The 22,174-nt window shown below is 37.1% G+C and overlaps 1 protein-coding gene across 3 annotated transcripts in view; it reads right to left on the bottom strand.

Moving 5' to 3' along the window:
- Positions 1 to 22,174, bottom strand: part of LINGO2 (leucine rich repeat and Ig domain containing 2) — a 1,387,358-nt gene that overhangs the window by 1,104,076 nt on the left and 261,108 nt on the right. For all 3 annotated transcript variants that reach the window (XM_051857089.3, XM_051857096.3, XM_070053181.2), the window contains exon 2: positions 9,080 to 9,176. The gene's annotated coding sequence lies outside the window, so the exon portion shown is untranslated. The remainder of the gene's footprint in view (positions 1 to 9,079; positions 9,177 to 22,174) is intronic.

The following is a 22,174-nucleotide window of genomic DNA, read 5'->3' on the forward strand; positions in this document are numbered from 1 at the left end:
AGTATATTATTTATCAATTTCTTTGATGAAAAACATGGTGGTAAAATCAGCTACAAAATAACACTGAGCACATAAACAAGTTCAGTGTTATTTTGTAGCTGATTTTACCACCATGTTTTTCATCAAAGAAATTGATAAATAATATACTGGTCATTATTGTTATCTATATAAAAATAATAAACAAGTCTAGTACCTGCTAATACTAACAGATAGAATAAATAAAGGGGAGAGTGATCCAACATGGGAAGCGAGATACTCAGCAGACTCATAGAATGGCGGATGTCCTAAACAGCACTCTGGCCTCAGAATCAGCCCTAAAGGCATTCCGATCTGGCTGAAAAGCCGATGAGAGTATTTCAGGCATGAAAAGCCAAGACACTCTGGCGCAAAAAAAAAAAAAACCCACACACAAAACCCAACAACAACAACAACACCTAAATGAAAGATTTCCGTGAGTGAGATCCCAGTGGAAAGAATGGGTCATCAAAGAAGGAGGTACCTTTCTCTGAAGGGAGGAGAGAACCTCCACTTTGACTATGACCTTGTCTAAACAAGATAAGAGTCGGAGAACTCAAGGGGCTTCCATAGCCTTGGAAACTCATGACTGGTGCATAGGGAGATTACTGAGGCCATAAACAGGAGTGTCAATTTGTAAAGTCAACAACAGGAGTCACTGTGCACTTACTCCTCATGTAGGATCTCTGTCCTTAATGTGCTGTACATTGAGGCTTAATGCTATAACGAGTACTCAAACAGTATATTTCACTTTGTGTTTCTATGGGGGTGCAAACGGTTGAAATCTTTACTTAATGTATACTAAACTGATCTTCTGTAAAAAAAAAAAAAAAAAGAAATTATCAATTCCCAACTTGACTCTCACTGGGATTAAACATGACAATAGGTCTGATCTGATTTCATCATCATTTAAAAAATCATCTATTATTTTTCACTTTATGTTTCTGTGTGGGAGCAAACTGCTGAAATCTTTACTTAATGTATGCTAAACTGATCTTCTGTATATAAAGAGAATCGAAAATGAATGTTGATGTGAATGGAAGGGGAGAGGGAATGGGAAAGGGGAGGGTTGCGGGTGGGAGGGACGTTATGGGGGGGAAGCCATTGTAATCCATAAGCCGTACTTTGGAAATTTATATTCATTAAATAAAAGTTAAAAATAAATAAATAAATAAATAAATGAACTTCAAGATGCAAAAAAAATAACACTGAAAAATAATTAGAGTGAAAATTAACTTCAAAAGGTTGACACTGATATTTGAGTTACACAAAAGGCAAATATCTAAAATCCTCAAGAATGATACTGAAATTGCATGAAGGTAGAAATCCTGAGGAACAGTGGAAATCTGGGGTTCTATAATTTCCATCATGTATTCCCCTACCTTTCCTCATCAATTTAGAAAAAACACTATGCTTACAAGGACTTCCAATGTTTTCTTTTTCAAATAATTTTGAAACACAAAGAAGTATACTTATATATGAATACACTTCCACATCACTTTCTTTTAAGATTTATTTGTTTGAAATTCAGAAGTATAGAGACAGGGAGAGGGAGAGGGAGAGGGAGTGAGAGAGAGTGTCAGAGAGAGAGATTCATTCCCATAGATGGTTACAATAGCCAGGACTGGGTCAGGCTGAAGCCAAGAGCCAGGTGCTTCTTCCACATACCCCACAACTCCCACAACTTTTAAAATTGATTTCCAGGGGCTCATGTTGTGGCATACCAGGTAAAACCATGGCATGAGACAGCAGCATGTCATATGAGCACCAATTCATGCCAGCTGCTTCATTTCCTATCCAGCTCCGTGCTAAAGGCCTGTAAAAAGCAGAAGATGGACTGAATGTTTGTACCCCTGCTACCCAGGTGGGAGACCCAGATGAAGCTCTTGGTTCCTGGCTCTGGCCTGGCTCAGCCCATTCCCTTGCCAGCATCTGGGGAGTAAACCAGCAGATGGAAGATTTCTCTCTCTCTCTAACTCTTTCAAATAAATGAATAAATAATATAAATCTTTAAATTAGATAAATAAAATAAAATTGCTATAAAAATTAAATTTTACAAGTTCATCTATTTACAAAACATATAGTTTCTGGTTTGTTATCTACTTTATACATGTTCCTTGAAACCTTGGTTATACAGATATGGAAAATAATGGTAGATGGAAATACAGCTTAATCAAGTGGCAGACAACGGGTAGACAAAGACAGTAGCACTGCTATAAGTTTGCCATCTGCACTAAATAAGATGTTCTCTTCTTATTTCTTAGGTAAGCTCCCTTGGTTTGTTCTGTGATTGTCCCATTTTCGTCTTGATTGTTCTATTTCCTGAGCACCACTGACTTTTTATTCCTCCATGGAATAAAAAGGAAGCACAAGCTGAGAAATAAGGACATGAGTGAAAGGCAGTCCTGTCCTGTAACGTGAAAGGGGAGTTATTGTGAATGGGGAGGCTGGAAAAGAGAACTGACAGACCATGAATGGAATTTCATTTGGATCAAGTACAGTAGAGTATATATGAAAGCCGAATATTTGGAAGCTCTTTCTTGAAAAATTCTAAATTTGTATATTATATCAACTCCAAGTTACAATATAACTGCAAATTAGAAGGAAGAAGAGTAAGTGATGTGGAGGGATGGGCCCTGTGGGCAGTAGGTTAAGAAACAGCCTGGGACACCCACAGCCCATATCAGAGTGCTTTTTCAAATCCCAGATGCTCTACTCCTGATCCAGCTCCCTGCTACTGCACCTGGGAAGCCAGCAGGTGATAAGTAAGTATTTGAGTCCTTCCCACCCATGTGGGAGATCCCAGTGGAGGTCTAAGCTCTTAGCTTTGGCCTGTCCCAGTTCCAGCTGTTGTGTCCTTTTGGGGACAGAAAGTAGTGGATAGAAGATATTGCTCTCTCTAACTTTCAAATAAATAAATCTTAAAAAAAAAAAAATGATGGGGAGAGTGATAGGTGTTCCAACTTGTGAACAGCATTTAATTATAGAAATCACAAAGAGCCAGAGAACTCTGTAGTTAAATAAAGCTGACTGCATGAGCTAGGATAGCAGACATACATGATGTGAATCCTTTTCCCTCCTCTGGCACTAAATAGCTGTGATATTCTGGAAAAATTATTCTATCTCACCTTCCAGTAAAACTGAGCAATTTTCTTTGATCTCTGCTATTAAGACTGACATTTGGCTGGCACTGCAGCTCAATAGGCTAATCCTCCGCCTGCGGGGCCGGCACACCGGGTTCTAGTCCCAGTCAGGGTGCCGGATTCTGTCCCGGTTGCCCCTCTTTCAGGCCAGCTCTCTGCTGTGGCCTGGGAGTGCAGTGGAGTATGGCCCAAGTGCTTGGGCCCTGCACCCACATGGAAGACCAGGGATCAGCGAGGTGCGCCGGCGGCGGCCATTGGAGGGTGAACCAATGGCAAAAAGGAAGACCTTTCTCTCTGTCTCTCTCTCTCACTGTCCACTCTGCCTGTCAAAAAAAAAAAAAAAAAAAAAACCTGACATTTTATACTATTAGTCTTAAAAAGTGACTGGTTGGGGGGTGGGAGCTGTGGCGTAGCAGGTAAAGCTGCTGCCTGCAGTGCCGGCATCTCATGCGGGCACCAGTTCAAGTCCCAGCTGCTCTACTTTCAATACAGCTCTCTGCTATGGCCTGGGAAAGCAGTAGAAGACAGCTCAAGTCCTTGGGTCCCTGTACCCATGTGGGAGACCCGGAAGAAGCTCCTAGCTTCTGGCTTTGGATCAGTGCAGTTCTGGCTGTTGTGGCCAATTGGGGAGTGAACCAGCAGATGGAAGACTCTCTCTCTCACTCTCTCTCTCTCTCTATTTATCTCTTCCTCTCCTTCTCTTTCTGTGTAACTCTGACTTTAAAATAAATCTTTAGGAAAAAAAAGTGACTGGCTGTTTTTTGTGCATTTTTTGCACTTTGTTTTCTTTATTCGAGAAAAACTAGTGGTAGGGAAGAAGCTCATTGATATCTTCCTCTCTGTTGTCTAAAACAACACATGGCACTAAACAAATATTAAGTAAACATTTGTTGAGTTGGTTACTAAATATATATATATATTATATATATTATATATATGTAAATATATATCAAATGTTAAGGGGAATTAAGTGGATAGCATGTGTTGAACACTGAGTTGAAAGTACCAGTTGGTAACCTTAGGGGTAGATGATGCATTGGAGGAGTAATAGATGGTATAAAAAATACTTCAGTTATAGTAGACAATCAGTCATAAGATATATTGAGGCACATAATAGGCTTATACTACATTAATCAAAAGGTGCACAAACTATCCTGCTAAATAATGTAAACAGGCAATCTCAGGCTAGATTCCAGAGTACCGCTATTATAGTCAAATAGTCATCTGGTAGGGAACATCTTTGAAGCAAAATTGCAACTAAATAGTAAATCAAGACCAAATTATGGAGCTGAGAGAACAAGGAATCCATGAGATACAAGATACATTTTGGCTACCATGAAAATTAAATATGGATTTAATTTTTTCCCTAAAATAAAGATCCAAAGGCATATACTAAAGGTCAGTTTTTGTCTTATGTACAAAATCATGATAAGCCAGGTGAATGACTGAAAGAATGACAGGGAATAGTGAAAAAACTCATAGGTTATATAGATTCAAAGATGTTATCTAGTAGCAGAAGTTTAGGTATCCACTGAATGCAGTCCATGTATGTTTTACTTGGAAAGACTGATGTGGCTTTTAAATTTTACTTTGAATGTCATGAATCAGGGCAAGGATTGCATGGTCATCTCAAATTTTATTATTTTATTGGATCTTATTTGCCTCTTTAACACTGTATCTGAATAAATATGTAGTAGCAAGAGAACTGAAAAAAAAAGTAACAATTTCATGTGTTACTCTGGAAAGGGATACAGGAAAACAGAGCTAATGATGGATCATGGGAAAAAGTTGTCAGCAAAATAGTATGAGGAGTAATATAGGCAACATGAGAAGATTCATTGTCTATATAAACAATGTCTAGGCAATCATTATACTGTTCTTTTTTCAGGGCTCAGTGCTTCTCGTCAGGCTAAGATTGACTTCCAAATGGAATCACAGAATGCTGAATGTTCATATGTGGAAGAATGCATGAGTTTGTTAGGATATTCTGTCATGTAAAATGGTCTGATAGCAATGGTGATGAAGCTTATTTATTTTTCACACAACATTCAGCCAAAGAGCATTCCTGAACTGTCATGATCTGTTAACCAAGCCATAAGCCAGACTCCTTTTCTGTTGTTGCTCTACCACATTCAGACTATTGTTTTATTCTGCAAGATATAAGATGACTCACCAGGACATCTATTTTCTAAAGTAGGCCAAGAAAAAAGAAGAAAACAAGCATTGTACACCCTTCATGAATATGACAGGTAATTTATTTTAGGTAACATCTTACCGGCCAGAACTCAGACACAAAGCCAAACTTAGATATACATATATATGTGGACATATATATATATGAATATATGTGTATATATACATGTGTATATATGTGTATATATATACATGTGTATATATACATATATTATTATGTTTTAATATATTAAAAATACACATATATATGTATTTTGGTTTATGGTTTTTTTTTATTCAAAAGGGGTTATAGGGCCAGCTGCTGAGCTGGGCTTACTCCCTTGATAATTGATTTAACCAAAAGATAACATTCAAGCACTCAAAAGAATTGGTTAAAATCAACAAACATACTGATGATAAATGACACAAATGTGCAGGAAGATACTTGAGATATTTTTTTCAGAAAAATTCTTCATGAGTGGTTTTACAAAGCAGATAAATAAATAGGCCTACTCTTCTGATGCCTATAAGCAGGTGATGGTGAATTAAATGTTAAGGAGCTTAAACAAAAAAAATGCAGGCTGATTGCACCAATATGTGCTTATGCTGCTGGCATAAAAAATCTTTCACGGCTGGAAAATTGAGTTATCCCAGGATTAGAAAACAGCTGTACCAGTTGCATACTGTCTTGGTGCCAAGATTCAGTCCTAGAACCACCATTTTCCAACTTTATAAACTAATGGGCCATTAACTTCTATAGAGATATTTTTATTAATCTGTACAATGGGGATAGAAAATATTGAGAAGAACTATAATGAATATTTTGTAAATTAATACATATGAAAGCAAGTTGTTATTCAGGTAGTTTTCACTAAATGTTAGGCAAATCAGAACCCTTGCTGTTATTAACTGGATCAGCAATTATCCATCTACTTACCTACCTAATCTATCTTGCTTTCTTGCTTACCTACTTATTCTCCTAACTTCTCTTATGCCATAGAATCAAATTCTTTGCCACATTACTGCCAAAAAGTGAAGGGTATCACTATCAAAGCTCTTCTGTATCTTAACTACAGGTTCTAACAGTTATAGGATAAAATTGTTCCATTTGATTTCCCACAATAAATCTCCTGAATTAGACTATAAAACTTAAAGATTCAAGGCAGAAAGATGTTAAGTCTGAGTTAGTATGGTAGGTGAGAATTACTCTGGTTCTGGAAAACTATCTTTAAAATGTAGATTCTTGAGACCCTAGCCATCCTACAGAGGCAGGAACCCAGGAACAGCACCCCAAACTATGCAAATATATACCTTATGTTTAAATAAGTTTTCCAGTACATTGTAAAGACTGTAATGCTTGATTATGGTTGGATTAGAGATTCAAATATGAAAAAGGTCATGATCAAGGCACATCCTCATGCAGATGATATGAACAAACCCTTGGCCTGATAAGTGAATAAAATGCCTAGTTTCTTGGTGAGGCACTTCTGTGACTTTCTACAGAAAGCTAAGGAAACTGAGGCTTCTTTTTCCCTGCCTCCACTAACCTCATGAGGCACTCCTGTCTTCTGAACAAATCATGTCCTGATTCTGGAAGATTCCAAGAAGTTCTTTATGGATATTTGGGCATTCGCATATAATAAACTTATTTGCAATTCTGGATATATAGCTTCCGTGTAAGATCACCAGCAATGTACTAAAGAGAAGCTGACTTATATATATTCTTCGTAATACTTAAAATATAAGCAATATAATTATTATGATCCTTATATAGCACAATAATATAGTACTGATATTAAAAGAGGTTAAGTAATTCGATTATTATCTTACATTTAGCAAAACAGAAAGGAAATATAAGGTTATCATAGAATCAAGGCAAAGAGAAACACGGTCCTTAAGAAGAGACAGTTTAACCCTAAGAAACAGCAGCTTTTTAACTCAATACAAAACTGGGTGTAGAGAAGAAATCTGGGAATTTGAGGTTAGGATTTACACATTCAAGACTCTTGAGTTGAAAAGCAATGCAGTATAGGAGGGACATAGGCATTTATGAAGGTGTTCTCAGAATGAAAGCAGCTCGAGTAAAGAATGGCTTGAGTTCCCTATCTGTGATGCTCTGGCAAAAGTTGCTCTCTGTAGATGTTAGATATCCTAGTCTAATATTATCAACGCATTCGTTAATTTTACATGGTTTTACTTTTCCATGTGAAATGGAAACAAATATTGGGAGCTTAAGATGACTATAGGCTTCTCTTCTGAATGTTATTTTGAAAACCTGTCTGGATTTTTTTCACTACCCCCCACCCCACTTTGTAGGATAGAAAATACAAATGCCATTTTCAATTGCAGGCCTGGTATCTGCTCTCACAGAAATGTTGTTGATTATTACCAACATAGAAGCAAGAATCTGTAAGCACATCTGTCACTTAGACAATACTCTACAAGTTCCCACTGCTCAATAACTCAAGCAAATCTAAACCAGAGTGGGTATCTAGTTGGCAATCACTAGCGCAGATGTGCTAAAAACTTTTTAGGTAGAATCATTAAATTAAGTAAATTTAATAGTACTGTTGAGTCTCAGGAATAAAACAGTCCATGTTCTACTCACATGCCAAAATCCTTAAATGTACAGGAATTCTAAAGGTTTTGATTGACAATCTGAAATTGCCACAAATGTCTTATATATAAGCAAAGTGCATTTGATCCTCACTTTAAATCATATAGAATGGAAAGAATCTTTTAGATATACACTTCTTTATCAAAAATTGTCATAGATAGAGCTACAAGACAGTAGATTACATTTTAATAGTTCTTCTGTCATGAGGTCTTAGTTGTGGCTTCTGTTTATTCAGTCTTTACTGTGGACCAGACAGAATGATGTTTTGCATACATTATCTCTAATTTCAATGTAGTCTTCAAACAACCTCACTGGATAGCTAACAGGAAATGAGACTTTTAAGTTAGTTATTCAAGGTAGTATACCAGTTAACCAAATAGGAGGAATTAATACTAGTTTCATTAAACCATGTCATTAGTCATGACAGCTCATATATATATATATATATATATATACACACAGGACATGTACAGATTTTCATTTTACAGCAAATATGAGACAAAAATTATATCATATATTTTCCTATGACAATTTCTCTATAACTTTCAATTTAGCTGAAACATCATCTTTGTAAACAATGACTTTCAGAAACCTTTCTCGCTTCAAGAGTAGTGAAACAAAAAAATTACTTCACTTTATTTTTTAATCTGATGGAAGGCAATTATGACTCTTTTCTAAATGATAGTTTGAGACCCAAGGGTCCTGCCCTTAACCTAAACTAATTATTTTGAGGTTTTTAAGAAACACAAATTTCATAAGTGCAACTTTAAGAATATAGTTATTCTCACTATACCTGCCCTGAATTTCTTACTGTGCCCTACTCTGCTTTAGGAGCCAGAAAATTGTCATTGCAAAATAAAGTTGTTTTTTCCTAAATCTCAGATTTATGTACTCGGTTACAAACATTCATAATTTTTGTTTCATCATTTGTTAATAAAAATGAATCATACATACACACATACATACACACACATGCAAACACATGCTACATATATATGATGGGGCTTCAAGTACTTCATGGAAATTGTGCTTATATCTTAATTTCATTTTTATCATGAATTTTTTACTGCCCACTTGTACATAACTACCATATTTCCCAGGAGACAACATATTAAGAATATTTTCCTCTTACCGGAACATGAAGCAATTTCAACACGTGTGCTCCAACTTCATTGAGGATACTGTACATATAAGGACTCTACATCTTGAAATCATCTCCAGTGGATATTCTAAATGAAATGAAACAAAAAAAAATCTTGGCAATATGAAGAAAAAAACTTTGTTTCTTCCAATAGTGCTCAACTCAAATTTCTCATGTCATTTTCCACCTGGCTGTTTTTGTTCTAGTTCTCAAAAAAAGCACATATGTACTTCAATACTGCCAATTCATGGAAATCCAAAACTTATGTACCCATCCCTTAAGACACTATTTCTTGCATTTTCAGATATAGACCTTCATTATATTCATTACTGTAAATTAATGGGTATATTTAAGTAGGTAACAGAAAATAACATTTAGGACATTAAATTATCTTTACCAAATTGAATATTTTCATTCAATTTGTTTATAAATAAGTTAAATATTACTAATAACAGGTAGATGATGCAAGAAGGTATGAAGACAATCAAGTTTTAATATGTTAAAGAACAAAAGCAGAAATTAAAATAGTCAATAAATATAAAAAAAAAACTCAACATCATTAGTTACCAGGAAAATGCAAATCAAAACCACAATGAGATATCATCTCAACCCTGTCAAAATGTCTAAAATCCAAAACACAAAGAGTAACAAATACTTATGAGGATGTGCAGAAAGAGGAACACTTATCCATTATTGGTGTAAATTAGTATAGTTATTGTGGAAAACAGTGTGAAGATTTCCTTAAACACTAAAAATAGACTTGCCATATGATCTGGTAATCCCACCACTGGGAATATACCCAAAACGCTAGAACACATTGTATCAAAGAGATACCTGTGCCATCATGTTTACAGCAGCACTGTTCACAATAGCCAAAATTTGGTTTGACTATTTAAGTATGTATATAGTACAGATAGATATTATTCAGCTATATAAAAGAGCAAATTTCTATCATTTGCAGCAAAATGAATGCAACTGAAAGACATAGTATTGAGTGAAATAAGCCGATCCCAGAAAGACAAATATCATGTTTTCCCTTATATATTGTAGCTAAAATTAAAAGAAAGAAAAAGCAAAGAAATATATGTATCAATGTTGCTGCAAATATAGTAAACTTTGTTTTATACCTTCGTCGAACCAATGGTTAAGAATGTTATACTACTTTAATTTGAATGAACTGTGATTATTTTATTGTATATGGTAAAATGGTCATTTTCTATTCTATTACTGTTTATAGCTGTTGTTTATATTTCCTCTAAACTATGATCTTTTGCTTTTTACTTGTTAAACATCTTTTTTCAGTAAAGTCTTAAGCCTTTTTACTGTAATGTAAATTTAAAATATGTTATTTCACAAACTAAAAAAGAAAGAAAGGGAGAAGGAAGGAGAGTGAGAGGGAGAGAGGCTGAGGGAGGGAGGGAAGAAAGGAAGGAGGATGGATATATTATGTTCTTAGAATTGTATTTACAAACCATATTGAACCTTTAAAACCTAATTTAAAATTAAAATAAAACAATCCTTAAATATAAAAAAGCAGAGAAAGAAAAGAAATAATTTTAGTCTATATTATTTCTATTTTAGGATACTTGTGGATGTCCACCTAAAGCTGAATGAACAACACAAATCAACATGCAACATTAGAACACATTTATTAATCACTTTATAATATTATTAATATTATATATTAATATAAATATTATTAATCATTTTGTTATGAAAAATGTATTACCCTTGTAGGGATAGAGTCCCTAGTTTGCTAAATATAAGTTTCTCACTCTAGCTTGCTTGCTTGCCAGCCTTAAGGCCATGACAGGCTTCATTCTGGACCTGGAAGGAGGCAGGCAAGGCTAGGTCCTTGAGAACAAAAAAAGTAAGCTCTCCTAATTTATGACCTTCTGCTCCCCACCAGCTCCCCTGGAATTTATGGCCCAATGCTTCCAGCCAGTGACACCCCCGTGCCCTCCCCTTTGTATGGCCTTCCCGCCACGCCACGTAACGTATATAGCCTATACGTTTAAATGAACCAATGAACATGTTAGGTCCCAAAACCTTGCCATATAGAGAGTAAGAAGGTAACCTACATGGGAGATGACCTGCATGCTTGCAAGTGTGAGGCTATAAAAACCTCTCTTATGCAAATGAAGGGGCCTTTTGCCTGTGCACTGCTAAAGAGCTGTGTGCAGGTGGGGGGTCCCAGCCTGCTGCTAACAAACCTCTGCTTTTGCATCCATGACTATGCATTGTGCATTGATTCGGAAATTCGGACTCAACACCCTACAAATATATATCCTAGTCTTGACAATTTTAAATCTGAAATCCTATTCATAAACTTGCAAGATAATATACTCTTTTATAAAAACTGAATGATTTCAAAATGATTCTTTTATATCCCATTTTTTGTCTCTCTCTCACACACACACCCCTTACAAGTCAAATTTATTGCAAGAAATTATACTGTAATCATATCAAATACAACACAATCATACTTATTCATCAGCCTAGATCTATATCTTTTAATAGCCATTCTGGTTTCATTGCAATAGAATCTTCTACAAAATAATTACATAAAATCCTGGTTATGCAAATCACAGTAATGAAAACACTGAAAACCTGATTGTGTGAACCATCTGAAGCTTACAAAGCACGTCATAGTGATCAACGTTAAATTAGTCACTTCAGAAAAAAATTCTGGTGCCTTGTTTTCCTGGTGACTTCCTGGGTTTCTATCTTTGCAAAAAAGTAATTACAATTGCACTAGAACTATGTGGCAGAATGAGTCTGTCTTTCTTAAACTTAGCTGTGAAAAAGAGTCTAGTGGTTCCACCCAATATTATTGACACCTCAAGTCCTCTTGATAGGTTCACTATGGGGTTTGAACAATTATAGCTTTTCTAATTTCAATAGAGGCCTGGTAAGAACTTTGCATTTTAAAGCTATGCTCTCTTAACCCCACATCTATAAATATTCTGCTTTGAGATTTGGGAGTTGGGACTCTACTTTGCCACAAGACTTTCTTTTAGGTTATGCCATAGAGGGCAATGGAAGAAGGATGGGGGCAAGAGAAGGAGAGAAAGGCTGGGACAGAACCCATCCAAAGACTTTACAATCCTTTATCCTATCTGGCTTGGTCAGGATAAAACAAAAAAGCACCCAGAATGGTAGGATAGACAACTTGTTCTCACAATAAAACTGTGAGCTCAGAAGGATGGAATCCCACTCCCCTGCTGTTCTCATGGTACATCTGGAAGATTTCAAGGAGTGGGCTGGCAGGCAGGCACTTTTGACCTTGCTAAAAGACAACCCTTGGGGGAAAGCAAGCACTCTGCATCCCAAATTTCCACTGGGACCCCCCTGACTGCCTAGTAACCCATCTGACTCCTCACAACACTACAGCTGCTTATTAAGAACTCCATCTCATCATAAAACCTCAGGGACCTCTTTGTTCCTTTCCAGTTCTCTCAACAGCTGTATAACCCACTCCTCACACGAGTAATAGGTATGGTTTTTATTTTCTTGATTGGATTCTGTTACAGAATTTATATTTTATTTTTGTGTTGGAGGTAGGAAGAAACAAATAGGGAGAATAAAAAATCTAATATTCATTGAGGTATTTCACTTTATTAGGTTAATCTCAAAAAATCCCTATAAAATAGTTATGGTTGTTAGCTTTATTTATATTAACAAAAGGAATGATAATATGTACTGAGTTGTTACAATGTGTTACAATTATCTTTACATATATTATTTTATTTTGTTATGCCCAGTTCAATTGTCCCCAAAGACCACTAAGGAGCCGGTACTGCTATAAAACACACGAGAGTTTTATTGCAGGCCTGGGTCTGGGCTCTCAACCATCACTGGCACAGCAGATCTGAATTGAGAGCCCCGACTCTTTAGTTAATGCGGTTTTTATAGGGTTTTCAGAGACATTCTATAGATTATAGCACCATTCAGCAAATTATCTAATTTTGCAGGAAATTCAAAGAACATCTCTTAAAATTGATTAGTGCATCCAGCAGTGGGGATGGACCTAGTAAAGGTGGTTGGATGGCTTTGGGGTTGATGTCTCTTAAAATGATTGGCTAAAGTACAGGGTCCAAGCAGCTAGGGTATACGTGCCAAACTGTAGGGTTTCAGGATATTATCAATCACCTTAACTGCCTGAAAAGACACCTGGAACTTTAGTTATTTCCCTGCTATCTGCTGATTGGATATTGCTAGGGGAGTTTATCACAAGGGGAGTTTATTTTTCTTTTTTTCAGGAGCTTTTGGCTTAGGGTTCAGGGTCCAGTCAGGCCCGAGTTACAAGATGGAGGCCTATTCTAAAACAGCTGCACCTTGATCCAGGGTCAGGTCTCTCAATTTAATATTCACAGACTTCCTGAAAATGAAGTGCATTAGAACCATAACATGAAGGTAGACTAGACATTGAGGTCACATTACATGTAATATTTTAAACATCTCTAAAGTACTAAAATTGTGATGTGAATAGAGTTCATCTATGTTCCCAAACTCTTTGCTATACCTACTGCAGTGAGCAGGCATTCCTTCCTTTCCCTCTCTCCTGCTGCCAAGAAGTTTGATGCCCAAGAGAATTTTGGTATTCTTCATAATCATTAATTGTCGCTCCCCCTCTTCGTGGAGGAACGACACAGGACCCTGCGCTGTTCTTTCGTCTGCTCAGCCCTCCCCGGGTTTGCTGCTGGTTCTTCCCGGGTTGGCTGCCGTCCCTTCCACCTCCGTGGAAGGGCGGTTCCCCCTGCCACATTCCCCACTTCCGCGGGGGAGCGGCACACCGCCGGCCGGCTCTCTCGGGGGCTGCACAGGTGTTCCTTCAGATAGATGTTCCTGGTGCATGTTGTCTCTCTCCTCCTTTATAGTCCTCTTCCACCAATCCCAACTCTGCTACCCACGAGCTGAGTACGCTGCTCTCCTCCAATCAGGAGCAGGTCCTACAGTTTATTGGTTGAACTGGAGGCAGCTGTGTAGAAGCTGTTTCCTCCTCTCCCAGCGCCATATTGTGGGAGAGCAGATGCATAGAATAAGTCTTAATTCCAGTAACTTAGTCTAGTCCAAGTTGCTCCCAGTTGCTCCCCACAATTAATGTCTGTCTCAGGGCTTCAGAGCTTTTAGTACACTCCTACTGTCCATTCCAAGTCACTCTTAACAATATTTCTTAAACACATCTTATAGGGAAGTAGGTGGGCATATCACAGGGTATGAAGAGCCATCCAGAGAGTGACAGCAGAGATACTGGGCAGGCAGAGAAGAAAGATGGAAAAAGAACCAGGGCCCTATCTACCCTAATACCTGCAAATTAATTATTGTGTTAAACATCTACTGATCTAAATATTTCAGTGGATAAGAACATGTGTTTTTGGCAACCTAAAGGTCAGTGAATAAATCTCAACCCCTCTACTTCCCAGTTGTTCTATTTCTTGGTTTGCTCATCTAATGATACTGTGATACAGAGCTTTCAAAATGGTTGCACAAATTTAAGCCATCTCTTTGCAATGTGTCCTTGGCATTCTCAGCTGTATGACACACAGTTCACTTTCCCATCTCTTAAATCAAAGCTGATCATATGACTTGCTTGGCTGATAGAATGTAGAGAAATATTATTCTGAGCCTTGACATTAAGAAGCCTTGCATTTTTTTTCTGTTCTTGCCTTCTTGGGACTCTTCTGCTACCAATAGAAGAAACCACACTATACTGCCAGAAACATCTGGCTTACTAGGCAGGCAATGCTGGTTGCCAAAGAGATGTCCACCATGGGACACACAGACCCATTTGAGCTACCAGAGGATCACAACTGCACAAGTGACCAGGAGAAATACACAGAAGTCCCACTGTGCTGAGCTTCAAGTAAGGTGCACATCGCCAGCATTATAAGCAAATAAAATGGTATTTGATTTTAGTTGCTGAGTTTTGAGGGAATTTTAATGCAATAATAAATCATTGATAACTGATTCCGATTATGCCTTCAGAGAGTTACTTTTATGTAGTAGAACAAAAGCATAAAATCTACGTACAGAATAAGGTTCAAAAGTTTACCAAGTTTATAAATGACTTTCCCAACATCATCAAGGGGCAAACAGTGACCAACTATAATGAATACTGCAGAAGTCACTCACTCTGCAAGAGTTAAGAAGTGGGTTATATAAGTTTGGCCTGAGACTCCTGGTGCAAAGTAAAAGTATATTTGAGTTGAACATTCTTCACTGATACTCAGATTCTTTCAGGAAACTAAAGGTCTGAAAGCATGAAGACATACGAAGTTTTATTAAATGATTTTGAATCTTTTTGGAGACTGGGTCTATTTATAATCTTCAATGACCCTGGAAAGCATTAATATAGGTAGGTTATATCAATTTATATTCATTGCAATGGGAATGAAAGCATGAATACTGAGAAAAGATTAAAATAGCAGCTATTAGTGAAGTATTCATTAATTTAAAAATAGCAATGGGGTGAGCATTTAGCCTGGTGGTTAAGATGCTGGTTAAGATGACTGTGCCCTGTATCAGACAGCCTGGGTTGATGGATTTCTCAAGCTCCTGATTCTAGATTCCTGCAAATGTGGATCCCAGAACACAGTAGGTGACATTTCTGGTGGTTGCCACACATATAGGAGACTGAATTCAGTTCTGAGCAAGCGCCCACCTTTCATCCAGTGCAGCTACTGTGGAAATATGGGGAGTAACCCAACAGATGATCTCTCTCTTTCTCTCCCCACCACATCTCTCTGCTTCTTAAATATAAAAAAAAAATTCTTAACATAACATAAATAGAATAGTTTTATAAGATAATTATATTTACATCCCCCAAATCGGTGAGGACTATGTGACTATTTATTTTTTGTAACTTTCTCTGAACTTTAACTTAAAAAAATACAACCAGATTCAATCTGCATTTAATCTTCAGATTTTGTTTGACACATGAATAAAAACATGTGTGATGCAGGCATATGTTTGGAAAAACAACTTTTTACAGGATTTATGCTGTTGCAGATCTTCTTAAAAAAGATTTATTTATTTTGAAAATCAGAGTCACAGAGAGAGAGGGAGAGACAGAGATCATCCATCCATTGCTTCCCTCCCCAGATGGCTGCAATGACCATTGCTGGGCCAGGTAGAAGCCAGGAGTTTCAACTGGGTCTCCAACATGGATTGCAGGGTCCTAAACACATAGGTCATCTTCTGCTGCTTTCCCAGTCCATTAACAGAAAGCTGATTGTCAGGGACCACGCAGCATGTGGCCTCTTAGTGGAAAACTACTGAGGCAGGGCTAGACAGCCCAGGCCAGAGAGTACTGATAACGCAACCTTGTGTGACCTTGTGCCTTAAGACCTTGTAACCTTTCCCCTACTTGCACAAGCATTGCAGCTACAAGATAAGCTCCCCCTCCTTCCCCCGCCCGACATCCCGCCCTCCTAAACACCCCTCCTTCCCCCGCCCGACACCCTGCCTTTATGATATATAAGTGTGTGGTTGAAAAATAAAATTTGTAGCTTGATCAGGACTCTTGTCTTGCTGCCTTCTTTGTGTCTCCTGTCCCTTCATTTCTCCTTCTAGGTACTCGGCCCTAGTTGACGTCCCGCGGGACGGGACAGGACAACAAAGTTAGAGAGGCAGAGAACAGAGTCAGAGGCAAGAACATGGAGAATGACAGTGTTACACTGCAGTACATTGCCAAAGAAAAGAAAGGGAAAGATCTTGCTTGGGCATGGCTTTCAAACAGTCACAGTAACTAACATTTTCTTTGCTCCCTTGTGAGAGATTAGTTTACTCTGGATGTTTTTGTGGGTGTGTGGTTGTTGTACACTGTAGGAGGAGCTTTATACTTCCTCCTGCCATGATCTGAAAGTCACACTGACTACTGATGGGGTTAGGGAGGGATGTCATACAGTGGAAGGTTAAGACAGCTTGGGTGTCTGTCGTATGAAGAGGTCTTGGTGCTGATAGTGGCACTGAGCACTGAGAATCTGCTGGCTGTTATGCCTGCCAGACTGAGTGAAAGCTGTATTGTTAATACTTTCCTTTTGCCACTTTTACACTGAAGACCAGAAGAAACTCGGCTTCCACATGCAGAAGAATCCAAAACATAATTTCCTCTGTAATCTTGATATGCATAGCTTCTCATGTTTCAGACAGAGAAAGCCTTAATTCTTCCTAGTTTGATCTGATGCTCCTCTTCTCTACCATACAATAGGTACTTCCAGGTTCTTAAAAGGAGACACCATAATGATACACTGTACAATTAAATCACGAACTTAAATCTGTACATTATGAAATAAAAGACAGAATGCTGTGTTCACTGTAAGTGAACAATTTAAGAAGAAATGGGCTAAATAATGGAATGATTCTATGTCATTATCATTGTGTCACCATTAGTGTTCACATGAGATAAATAGACATGTGGGGAATGGCTAACCATGATTAGGTCTCAAATAAGTCTATGGCATGGAAATGGGAATTCTGGGTTGCTGTTCAGTATTACCGATACAACAGGTAACTGGTGATTTAATAGGTACTACAGCAGAGGGTATATGCAACATTGGGTAGAGAAGGTAAACTGGACCCTGCTCTTTGTTGAGAGAGGTTTTTATCTTAACGGTGGCACAGTTCTTTACTATAATGTGGAATGGTGTAATTACACTAATATTTCTGAAACTGTTCAACATAATGCTTGTGCACTGCTAAGCATGTCGTAAGGTCAAGTTTGGGAGAGTTTACATACTCCATGTATTGTGCTTTTTCCCTTAACGCCTCGCTTCCTTCCTTGCTTCCTTCTTTTGTATTACTCACAATCACATTACCATAGTGAAAATTCAGAGAACCTCACGAGAACAACAAAATAAGTATTTAACAAAGTTGTTTTAACACCGAATCTTCTCCCTTTTTTGATATTGTCACTTCTTGGGATGATGGCATAACTCTTGGCCACATTTGGAAAATGCTGAACAGGGCACTTTAAAATACTGCTTATGCTTCCAGGATTCTGTAATTCCAAGTAGAGGGGCTGGTAGCTGTTAAGTACAACAAAAAATGTTTAGGAATGAAATGGACATTTTGTGATTTGATTGTTGTTTGTCACCCTCGTTTATACTCCCGGGGAACTGTGGTCATTCTATCTTTTACTTGTTAAATATTATGGTTATTGCTGCATTAAACCTGTGATTATAGAGTAGACTGAAATTATGTCTTTGGAAAAATTAAAGAAAAAATTATAGGAAGAAAGGAGGAAGATGGCGGGAGGGAGGGAAGGAAGTATGGTTAGTTTCTTAGAATTGTAACCTATGAAACACATGAAATCTGTTCTCTTTATATTAATGAAGATACAGCAGGATCAAGTGGCAGCACAAGGAGTTGTCCCCCAAAACAGCCATGTTTACCACTGCAACCCTAGCGTTAAAACTAAGCATACTCTAAGCATACTTAGGAGTGTATGAAACATTCCCTAGGAGGTACTATAAGCACCACTTAATTTTTAGGTCAATAAGCACAAGAGGAACTTTCCTTCTCAAAAGATTAGGAAAGAAAAGCAGGAATTTTAGCTACACATTCCCCATGCACTACAATGCCAAATTGCAAAGTATAAACTTTTGTATGTGAAATTTGGCTGAATTAGTAGGATTTACCTTGGAGGAGAACCAGAACGAAAATGTTGTGCTTGAAGTAAACATTAATGCTTTATTTCATGAGAACGATTCTCCTTTTAGCTCAGTGTTCCCTAGATTCTCTTAAACTTTATGATTTCTGTTTGACTATTGTTTGTCTCTTACAGGGGAGGCTTCACAATTCCAGGTGGTTGTAATAAAGTCCATACTTAAGGATCTCCCAATTTCCCCAATCTGTAGAATACAAACTTTGAGTTTGCATAAGGTATAGTGACTTCCATTATCAGCATACGAAATATTTCGTTATGTCTTTTGTTGTTTTGATCTTATGTATAACTTTATGTGATAAAGCTCAAACTATTGTAATACAGATGAGTCTGGGAAAATAAAATTTACCTGAAGACTTTAACATCTATTGGAAAATTCATTTACAGATCACTTTGTCATAGAATTTTCAGTTATCACTAAAAATACTATACTGATCATGTATTAAGCATTTTAAAGTTCTGGGCAATGCACTGAAGTCTTTACTTATATCATCTTAAAATCCATAACAATGCTATGAATTTGATGCTGTTCCCATGTACATTTTATCAATAGAGAAAGTAAAACTCAAGGTGGTTATATAAACTTTCTCAAAGTGTGCATTGCTTTTATGCAGCAGAACTTGTAGTCAGATCTAGTTTGGTCTGACTCCAAAGTCAAAGTCCTTAATGATGCTGTTCCACTGCTAATTAAATTTTGATGCAATGCCATCACAGTAGCAGAAATTTGTTTTTTTTTTATGATCATACATTAAAACCAGTGTCACAGATTCTGTCTCAGCTCTTTTCATCATTAACTAGATGAGATAAAGTGAGATGAAGTCTAGAGCTAAAGCTGTGTCTATGCATTGTAATGGTACTGACCTCAGTGGGTAGAATGAGTAGATTGTAGACCTGAAGTCTGTGATTTTAGAGTGGATTGAAAGTACATCTTTGCAAAAGCTGAAGAAGAAGAGAAAAGAAGGAAGTAAGGGGATTGAGAGAGGGAGGGGGGTAGGGAGTGAAAGTATGGTTATCTGCTTAGAACTGCATCTATAAAAATACATGAATTATGTTCACTTTATACTAATTAAAAAAAGCCTTTAAAAATAGAAAATTTACAGACAATGACAAATGATGACTCTACCTCAAAAAAAAAAAAAAAAAAAAAAACTGTAACTGAACAAAGCATCTATCCAAAAGATCCAGGTAAGACAACAAATATGTTTAGACAATGAGGACAGAAAGATAGATACAAAGATGGCAAAGTGAGTTTGGAATGGTAGAAAAGGGAGCCTAGAAATACCATCTGAGGCCTTTAGCCCTTCCTGTGTGATAAGAACATTTTAAAAATACCACGTTGGATCTGAGTGGATATAAAGCCCTCCAGGAATCTCCTTTCCTTTACTGTACAATGAGGTTCACTTATCATACTTCCTATGTTTTAGTCCTAAGGCAGATTAGACTGATGTGAAATACACTGCAAGAGAAGAAAGAGAAGAGAGGAAGGGAAGGGAGGGATAAAAAGGAGGGAGAGGGGAAAGCAAGGTAAGAGCTCTGAGAGATTGTCCAGAGTAACTATACCTAATGAAGAAGAACACAACCAAAGCAGATGCAAGAACTCATAAATACAGCTCATATTACCCAATACAGGAGGATGAGAACAAACTTAACAACAACAACAAAAAAGGGAAGAGCAAGATCTGGTACCTGGAACACAATTCAACTCAGTCATTGAAACCCATCAGGGAAATGAAAATAAAAACCATAATGAGGATTTTCTTCACCCACAACCATAAATCAAAAACCAATAAAAGTTGGCAAGGATCTGAGGAAAAATGTACCCTAATAAACCATAGGTCAGAATGTAAACTAGCACAATCATCATGGAAGGCAGCATGGAGATTCCTCACAGATTTGAAAACAGATCTACCATATCACTCAGCCATGCTACTGCTGGGAATTTACCCAAACAAAATGAAACCAGCATATGAGTTATTTGTACCCCCATGTTTAATTGCACCTCAATCTATAGTAGCTAAGATATGGAATCAACCCAGATGTCCATTAACTGAAGAATGCGTAAATAAAATGTGGAAATATATACACTATGAAATACTAATCAGCCATAAAAAGAATGAAATACTGTGTTTTGAAACAAAATTTATTCAACTGACAACCAAGGATACTCAACCATGTAAAGCTCTCATTTGTAAATGAAGGTGAAGTAAAGACATTCTGTAAAACATAGAAATTGAAAGAATTTGTCACCACCTGTCCAGTACTACAAAAGATGCTTAAAGATGTGCTACATACAGAAACACAGAAAGAGGATCACCACTATAAAAGAAGGTGAAGGCAGAAAACTCACAGTAAAAGTACAAAGGAAATCCAAAGTAAAAAATAGGAATATTAAAGGAAAAATGGAAGGGCAAAATTGTTACATAGCAATAGTCACCTTGAATGTAAATGGCCTCAACTCTCCAGTTGAAAGATACAGATTGGCTGAATGGATTAAAAATGTTTGCTGCCTACAAGAAACAACATCTCCAACAACAATACTGACTTAAAGCAAAAGGATGGAAAAAGATAATCCATGATAAATGAAACAAACAAACAAAAAGAGATGGTGCAGCCATCCTAATATCAGACAAAACAAACTTTAACACAAAATCTGTCAAAAGAGACAAAGATGGGCACTATGTAAAGATTAAGGGATCAATTCAACAGGAAGAAGTGACTATTATATGCACCTAATTACAGGGCATCTATTTAAAATAAATGTAAAAAGATTTAAAAGAAGACATATACACAAATACAGTAGTAATGGGGGGAGTCAATACCCCACTTTTAGCAATGGACAGATCAACCAGACAGAAAATCGGCAAGGAAACAGCAGATTTAATTGACATTATAGACCAAGCAGAATTAACAGATATCTACCCAACTTTTCATCCTACAGATGCAGAATATATATTCTTCTCACTAGTTAATGGAACCTTCTCTAGGATTGACCACATGCTAGCCCATGAAGCAAGTCTCAACAAATTCAAAAAAACAGAAATGATACCATGCATCTTCTCAGGCCACAATGGAATGAAGCTGGAAATCAACATCTCAAGAATCTCTAGAACACATGCAAAAACATGGAGACTGAACAACATGCTCCTCAATGAACAGTGAGTCATTGAAGAAATCAAAAGGGAAATCAAAAAATTTCTGGGAATGAATGAAGATGAAAATACAGCAAATCAGAACTTATGAGATAAGCAAAAGCAGTGTTAAGATGAAAGTTTATAGCTATTAGTGCCTACATCAAGAAATTGGAAAGGTATCTAATAAACGAGCAATCAATGCATTTCAAGGACCTAGAAAAGCAACAGCAAACCAAACCAAACACTAGTAGGAGAAAAGAAATACTTAAAATTAGGGCCAAAATAAAC

This window comes from Oryctolagus cuniculus, chromosome 1 (assembly GCF_051225735.1).
Source record: "Oryctolagus cuniculus isolate XC-2025 breed Fujian yellow rabbit chromosome 1, ASM5122573v1, whole genome shotgun sequence".
In the NCBI taxonomy this organism is placed as follows: Eukaryota; Metazoa; Chordata; class Mammalia; order Lagomorpha; family Leporidae; genus Oryctolagus; species Oryctolagus cuniculus.